We start from the raw sequence: 9,150 nt of genomic DNA, 5'->3' as shown, positions 1-9,150 counted from the left end.
ATGGCTCCAATACGCACACAACAATGCACGCAAAGTGGGTTGGCTTGTGTAAATAACAGTGCAAATAGCTTTGCTTGCAAGTAACATAGTTAATATATAGGGCTGGTTTTATACCTAGCCATGCCATAACAATATTTTACCATGCAACGAGAAGTCGGTCTCTCAGCCACGACAAGGTCTTCTATCTGGACAAACTTCTTAGTCTGGACAAAAATTTTAGTCTAGACAAGCTCTCAGTCTGGACAAAAATATCAGTCTAGAATCGGAGTCACACAAGGCTTGATTGTGTAAACATTGAGGCACTTTAGCGGCACATAAGGCGTGTCAAGCTACGGGATACTCCAGGCTCCAGCTATGACGCAGATGAATAAAGAAGGGAGCATCTAGCATCCCGCGCAGACTATAAAAAGGAGGAGGACTGAGCGCTGCGAACACACACACAACACCAGACTCCAGAGCATCGCAGCATGCGAGCACCAGAGCCCTCACACTCCTCGATAGCCAAAGTAGTAGTAGCTAGTTCCAGTTGTAATAAATCCTTTGAGGCATTGTATCTCCCCGTGGTGGAGGTAGGCAGAAGGTAGTCTTCTTTCCTCTTTGTAATCCCTTCGTGGTCTCCCGAAAGGAAAATCCGTACGTAAATTATGTTGTCGAAATGAAGTAGTTTCGTGTTTCACTTAGTCTTTCTATTATGAATTTATGAGATGAGTTCTTACGCTAGGGATCCTATTGGAGAAACCTCTGTCGGTAGTTCTCTGTCTAGCCTGTGCGGCGTCTATGGAGAACCTTGTAGCTGTAGAGAAGTGTTCCCTTCGGGTGGAATTGCCTGGGAAGACGATAGGAATTTATCACATAAATTCGCAATATATACATCAAGTGGAAGAACTTAGCTGCTTCTGAAGCAACATAGTGATAAATACGGAGAGTACCGAGTAGGATTAACACAACGCTGCATACCTATAGGTCGCCACTTTGGTTAAGCCAACCCGTAAAAGATCGTGCAAAAACACATAAAATAAAATAATTAGTAAATTAAGTTAATTTCGAATTCACTAAAATAAATAAATTTTAATATTAAATAATTTTGAAATTTTATTTAACATAGATTTCATACTAATTAATTTCGTATTTTGCATATTGATAAATTAATTAATATATTTGTGTGTTGTTAGCTCAGCCAACATTTTAATCATTGAAAGACTAAAGTATTTAAACTTAGAGGTTAGTTCAGGTAAAGTTATTTCTAGTAAAAGAAAATATTAGCATACGGTGCAGAACAAATCTTTCTCAAGAACATACATGGCATACTTCTCACAACTAACTAGAATTAATTGTTAATCTCATCCATAACTTTTGTATATCTTGGGGGAAAAGGCAAGATAATTTAGACCAAAAATTGAAAGTCTGCTAAGAGAACATCAAAAGTTAGCTGAAAAATACGCAGGTTTGAATAATAAAATTGATCTTGTTCTACAGAAATTAGAAGAATCGAAAGGAATAAACCTTACAGTTTGTAAGAATAACGATTATATTAAAGAAGAGATTTTATCCATAGGAAAGAATCTGAGTGGTGTCCTGAATAAAAGTAAAGATTCATTATGAGGTGCTGAAATAAGACGTGATATACTTCAAGTTACAAAACTAGTACAAGAAGTAAAGACTTTAGTCATATCATAGTTGTTCGAGTGAATATAATCAAGCATTAAAAGAAGTAGAAAAGTATTTAACACCTCCTGTTGGATTTTCATATCATGATTCACCAAAAGAAGACTCGAGAATAATTATAAGGCAGAACAACACGATTATGCAGCAAATCATGTTATTCCGCCTTATAATTATTCTGGAGTCTTCTTTCGGTGAATCATGATATGAAAATCCGACAGGAGGTGTTAAGTAATTTTCTACTTTTTTAGTGCTTGGCTATATTCACTCATACAATTATAATATTACTTAAGTCTTTACTTCTTGTAACTTTTTAACTTCAAGTATATCGCGTCTTATTTCAGCACCTGATAATGAATCTTTGCTTTTATTTAGGACACCAATTAGATTCTTTCCTATGGATAAAACCTCTTCTTTAATATAATCGTTATTCTTACAAACTATAAGATTTCGTCCTTTTGATTCTTCTAATTTCTGTAGAACTGGATCAATTTTATTATTCAAACCTAAGTATTTTTCTGCTAACATTTGATGTTCGCTTAGCAGATTTTCAAACTTCTGGTCTAAATTATCTTACTTTCCCCCCAAGATATATAAAAGTTATGAATGCGGCCAACAATTAAATTTAGTTATCTATGAGAAGTATGCCACGCATGTTCTTCAAGAGGATTTATTCTGCACTGTATGCTAATATTTTTCTAATAGAAATTACTCTACCTAAACTAACTTCTAAATTCAAATACTTTAGTCTTTCAATGATTAAAACTTTGGCTGAGATACCAACACACAAATATATTAATTAATTTATGAATATGCAAAATACAAAAATAGTTAGTATGAAATCTAAGTTAATTAAAAATTTTAAAATATTTAATATTAAAACTTATTTAATTTAGTGAAGTCGAAATTAACTTGATTTACTAATTATAATATTTTATGTGTTTATGCAGGATCCTTTTACGGGTTGGCGAAACCAAAGAGGCGGCCTACAGGTATGCAGCAGTTGTATTAATCCTACTCGGTGCTCTCCGTATTTATCACTATGTTGCTTCACAAGCAGCTAAGTTCTTTCACTTGATGTTTATATTGTGAATTTATGGGATAAATTCATAGCTTCTTCCCAAGCAGTTCCACCCAAGGGGAACACTTATCTATGGCTACAAGGTTCTCAACAGACACCACACAAGCTAAATAGAGAACTACCGGCAGAGGTTTCGCTACTTTTTGAGCTTGCGTTGGTTTTTCCCTTGAAGAGGAAAGGGTGATGTAGCAAAGTAGAGATAAGTATTTCCCTCAGTTAGAGAACCAAGGTATCAATCCAGTAGGAGATAACGCACAAATCACCAATACATGCACAAACAATCAAACACTTGCACCCAACGCGATAAAGGGGTTGTCAATCCCTTCACTGTCACTTGCAAAGGTGAGATCTGATAGAGATAGATAAAACTAAACAAAAGATAAAATAAATATTTTTGGGTTTTTTGGTTTATAGATCTAAAAATAAAAGATTGCAAAATAGTAGATCAGAAACTAATATGATGTAAAATAGACCTGGGGGCCATAGGTTTCACTAGAGGCTTCTATCATGAAGGCAAATAATATGGTGGGTGAATAAATTACTGTGGAACAATTGATAGAAAAGCGCAAAGTTATGACGATATCCAAGGCAATGATTATGCACATAGGCATCACGTCCGTCTCAAGTAGACCGAGTCATGCCTGCATCTACTACTATTACTCCACACATCGACCGCTATCCAGCATGCATCTAGAATATTAAGTTCATAAAGAACGGAGTAACGCCTTAAGTAAGATGACATGGTGTAGAGGAATAAACTCAAGCAATATGATGAAAACCCCATCTTTTTATCCTCGATGGCAACAATTCAATATGTGTCTTGCTACCCCTACTTTGTCACTAGGTGAAATCACGCAAGATTGAACCCAAAGCTACACACCTCTCCCATTGCAAGAAAAACCAATCTAGTTGGCCAAACCAAACCGATAGTTCAAAGAGAAATACAAAGATATCAAATCATGCATATAAGAATTCAGAGAAGATTCAAATAATATTCATAGATAAGCTGATCATAAATCCACAATTCATCGGATCTCGACAAACACACCGCAAAAGAAGATTACATCGGATAGATCTTTAAGAACATCGAGGAGAACATGGTATTGAGAATCAAAAAGAGAGAAGAAGCCATCTAGCTACTAGCTATGGAACCGTAGGTCTGAGGTAAACTACTCACGCTTCATCGGATGGGCAATAGAAATTATGTAGAAGCCCTCCGTGATCGAATCCCCCTCCGGCAGGATGCCCAAAAAGGCCCCAAGATGGGATCTCATGGGAACAGAAGGTTGCGGCGGTGGAAAAGTGTTTTCGTGGATGCCTCTGGTGGTTTGGGAATATATGTGAATATATAGGAGGAAGATCTAGGTCAGGAAAAATTATTCCGTTTGGACTCCGTTTGATATTCCTTTTCTGCGAAACTCAAAAACAAGGAAAAAACAGAAACTGGCACTGGGCTCTAGGTTAATAAGTTAGTCCCAAAAAAATATAAAATAGCATATTAATGCATATGAAACATCCAAAACAGATAATATAATAGCATGGAACAATAAAAAATTATAGATACGTTGGAGACGTATCAAGCATCCCCAAGCTTAATTCCTGCTCGTCCTCGAGTATGTAAATGATAAAAACAGAATTTTTTATGTGGAATGCTACCTAACATATTTATCCATGTAATTTTTTCATTGTGGCATGAATGTTCAGATCCATAAGATTCAAAACAAAAGTTTAATATTGACATAAAAACAATAATACTTCAAGCATACTAATAAAGCAATCATGTCTTCTCAAAATAACATGCCAAAGAAATTTATCCCTACAAAATCATATGGTCTGGCCATTCTCCGTCTTCATCACACAAAGTATTAAATCATGCACAACCCCGATGACAAGCCAAGCAATTGTTTAATACTTTTGATGTTCTCAAACTTTTTCAACTTTCACGCAATACATGAGCGTGGGCCATGGATATATCACTATAGGTGGAATAGAATATGGTGGTTGTGGAGAAGACAAAAAGAAGGTGATAGTCTCACATCAACTAGGCCTATCAACGGGCTATGGAGATGCCCATCAATAGATATCAATGTGAGTGAGTAGGGATTGTCATGCAACGGATGCACTAGAGCTATAAGTTTATGAAAGCTCAAAAAGAAACTAACTGGGTGTGCATCCAACTCGCTTGCTCACGAAGACCTAGGGCAATTTGAGGAAGCCCATCATTGGAATATACAAGCCAAGTTCTATAATGAAAAAATCCCACTAGTATATGAACGTGATAACATAGGAGACTCTCTATCATGAAGATCATGGTGCTACTTTGAAGCACAAGTGTGGAAAAAGGATAGTAACATTGCCCCTTCTCTCTTTTCTCTCATTTTTTATATTTTTTATTTTGGTGGGCTTCTTGGCCTTTTTTTGTAAAGTCCGAAGACTCATCCCAACTTGTGAGGGAATCATAGCTTCCATCATCCTTTCCTCACATGGGACAATGCTCTAATAATGATGATCATCACACTGTTATTTACTTACAACTCAAGAATTACAACTCGATACTTAGAAATAAATATGACTCTATATGAATGCCTCCGGCAGTGTACCGGGATGTGCAATGATCTAGCGTAGCAAAGGGAATCAAAAAAACGGACAAGCCATGTAAACATCATGCTAGCTATCTTACGATCATGCAAAGCAATATGACAATGATGGAGCGTGTCATAATAAAATGGAACGGTGGAAAGTTGCATGGCAATATATCTCGGAATGGCTATGAAAATGCCATAATAGGTAGGTATATATGGTGGCTGTTTTGAGGAAGGTAAAAGGTAGGTGTAAGGCACTGGCGAAAGTTGTGCGGTACTAGAGAGGCTAGCAATGGTGGAAGGGTGAGAGTGCGTATAATCCATGGACTCAATATTAGTCATAAAGAACTCACATACTTATTGCAAAGGTCTATTAGTTATTGAAACAAAGTACTACGCGCATGCTCCTAAGGGATAGATTGGTAGGAAAAGACCATCGCTCATCCCCGACCGCCACTCATAAGGAAGACAATCAATAAATAAATCATGCTCCGACTTCATGACATAACGGCTCGCCATACGTGCATGCTACGGGAATCAAAAACTTTAACACAAGTATTTCTACCAATCCACAATTACTCACTAGCATGACTCTAATATCACCATATTTATATCTCAAAACAAATGCAAGGAATCAAACTTCTCATCTATTCAATGCTCTTTATATGAAAGTTTTTATTATATCCCTCTTGGATTTCCATCATATTAGGACTAATTCATAATGAAAGCAAATTACCATGCTATTTAGAGAGACTCTCGAAATAATATAAGTGAAGCATGATAGTTCAACAATTTCTATAAAATAAAGCCACCGCTGTGCTCTAAAAAGATATAAGTGAAGCACTAGAGCAAAATTGCCTAGCTCAAAAGATATAAGTGAAGTACATAAAGTATTCTAATAAATCACGATTCATGCATGTACCTCTCAAAAGGTATGTACAACAAGGATGATTGTGGTAAACAAAAAAGCAAAGACTCATATCATACAAGATGCTCCAAGCAAAACACATATCATTTGGTGAATAAAAATATAGCCTCAAGTAAATTTACCGATAGACGAAGACGAAAGAGGGATGCCTTCCAGGGCATCCCCAAGCTTAGGCTCTCGGTTGTCCTTGAATATTACCTTGGGGTGCCTTGGGCATCCTCAAGCTTAGGCTCTTGCCACTCCTTATGCCATAGTCCATCAAATCCTTACCCAAAACTTGAAAACTTCACAACACAAAACTCAACAGCAAATCTCATGAGATCTGTTAGTATAAGAAAATAAATCACCACTTATGGTACTGTTGTGAACTCATTCTTAATTTAAATTGGTGTAATATCTACTGTATTCCAACTTTTCCATGGTTCATACCCCCCGATATTACCCATAGATTCATCAAAGTAAGCAAACAACACAGAGAAAACAAAAATATGTCAAAAACAGACTAGTCTGTAGCAATCTGTAACTCTCGAATACTCCTGTAACTCCAAAAATTCTGAAAAGTAAGGACAACAGAGGCAATTTGTATCTCAATCTTATGCAAAAAAGAATCAGTACTTTATCATGATTCTGTTAAAAATGAGAATTGTTTTTCTGAGCGCAAAAGTTTCTGTTTTCAGCAAGATCAAATCAACTATCACCATAAGCCATCCCAAAGGTCTTACTTGGCACAAACACTAATTAAAACACCAAAACACAATTACTACAGAGGTAATATGTATTTTATTCAAGAACAGTAGCAAAACAAAAAACTCAAAAATAAATTTGGGTTGCCTCCCAACAAGCGTTATTGTTTAACGCCCTTAGCTAGGCATAAAAACACATAGATCTACGTATTGTCGTAGTAATAATAAGGCAAATCTCAAAAGCTCATCTCATACTCCCTTCGTTCAGCAGCAAGTTTTCTTTGTGGCAAGCAAAAGTAATCAAAAGGGCTAAATTTAATGGGATAAGGATCCCTAAGATCAAGTTTGGGAGGAATTGGTTCCTCCTTTGGCCCCTCATATTGTATGACCAATTCATCACTGTAAGCATTATTTTGGAAAAAAGTCATGAGCTTATGTCCAAGAGAGTAACCCAATCCGTTGTTTTGTATAGCAAAATTATCATTAAGTTCAGAAATCTTATGAACTAAAATATCGGTAGGGACCCTCTTTCTTAATTTTTCATTATAAGCAACATGATCTAGAGATCATAAACGCATTATTTCCTCTTTGTTAAAGAGAATCCCCTCTATGGGAGGTCAACCACCATCTATTTTATAATGCGTGAAAATTTCACTAGCTTCTTTTATAATGCTCAATATTAGAAAACTCTAGAAAAATCCTTTGTATGCATGGATGCATATGAACAAATTGTCTTTCAAGTTCAACCACAAGCAAAGATATAGCATCAGTGAGACTGCTAGTTTTATGGAGAATCGATCCACCTAACGTGGGTAATGCACTGGCACAAGTAAAGAAATCTTGAATAACCCCTTTTCCAATAATATTGCCACTCCCTATGTGATGTGCATGATAGTAGATTCTTCATGAGGATTAAAATTAGTAAAAGCATCAAAGTTTCCCCCATCGTTACTACTATCCTTTTCAGCGATAATCTCCCCAGATCCAGACATGGTGGCAACAAATCGATCTAGCAACGAGCAAACCAAAAGCAACGAAGACGAATGGAAGAGGGGCGAAAAAAAGGCAAATATTTTCGAAAATCGTTTTAGAAGTGGGGGAGAGGAAAATGAGAGGCAAATGGCGAATAATGTAATGCAAGAGATGATAGTTTTATGATGGGTACTTGATATGTCTTGACTTGGCGTAGATCTCCCCAGCAACGGCGCCAGAAATTCTTCCTGCTACTTCTTGAGCTTGCGTTGGTTTTTCCTTTAAAGAGGAAAGGGTCATGCAACAAAGTAGAGATAAGTATTTCCCTCAGTTAGAGAACCAAGGTATCAATCCAGTAGGAGACAACACACAAATCACCAATACCTACACAAAAAATAAAACACTTGCACCCACCGCGATAAAGGGGTTGTCAATCCCTTCACGGTCACTTGCAAAGGTGAGATTTGATAGAGATAGATAAAACTAAACAAAATATAAAGTAAATATTTTTGGGTTTTTTGGTTTATAGATCTAAAAATAAAAGATTGCAAAATAGTAGATCTGAAACTAATATGATGGAAAATAGACCCTGGAGGCATAGGTTTCACTGTAGGCTTCTCTCATGAAGGCAAATAATACGTTGGGTGAACAAATTACTGTCGAGCAATTGATAGAAAAGCGCAAAGTTATGACGATATCCAAGGCAATGATTATGCATATAGGCATCACGTCCGTGTCAGTAGACCGACTCCTGCCTGCATCTACTACTATTACTCCACACATCGACCGCTATCCAGCATGCATCTAGAGTATTAAGTTCATAAAGAACAGAGTAATGCCTTAAGTAAGATGACATGATGTAGAGGAATAAACTCAAGCAATATGATGAAAACCCCATCTTTTTACCCTTGGTGGCAACAATTCAATATGTGTCTCGCAGAAATCACGCAAGATTGAACCCAAAGCTAAACACCTCTCCCATTGCAAGAAAAATCAATATAGTTGGCCAAACCAAACCGATAGTTCGAAGAGAAACACAAAGATATCAAATCATGCATATAAGAATTCAGACAAGATTCAAATAATATTCATAGATAAGCTGATCATAAATCCAAAATTCATCGGATCTAGACAAACACACCGCAAAAGAAGATTACATCGGATAGATCTCCAAGAACATCGAGGAGAACATGGTATTGAGAATCAAAGAGAGAGAAGAAGCCATCTAGCTACTAGCTATGG

The sequence above is a fragment of the Triticum aestivum genome, chromosome 6D, assembly GCF_018294505.1.
Source record: "Triticum aestivum cultivar Chinese Spring chromosome 6D, IWGSC CS RefSeq v2.1, whole genome shotgun sequence".
Taxonomy (NCBI): domain Eukaryota; kingdom Viridiplantae; phylum Streptophyta; class Magnoliopsida; order Poales; family Poaceae; genus Triticum; species Triticum aestivum.
The sequence above is the reverse complement of the archived record's forward strand: the minus strand, read 5'-3'. Positions refer to the sequence as shown.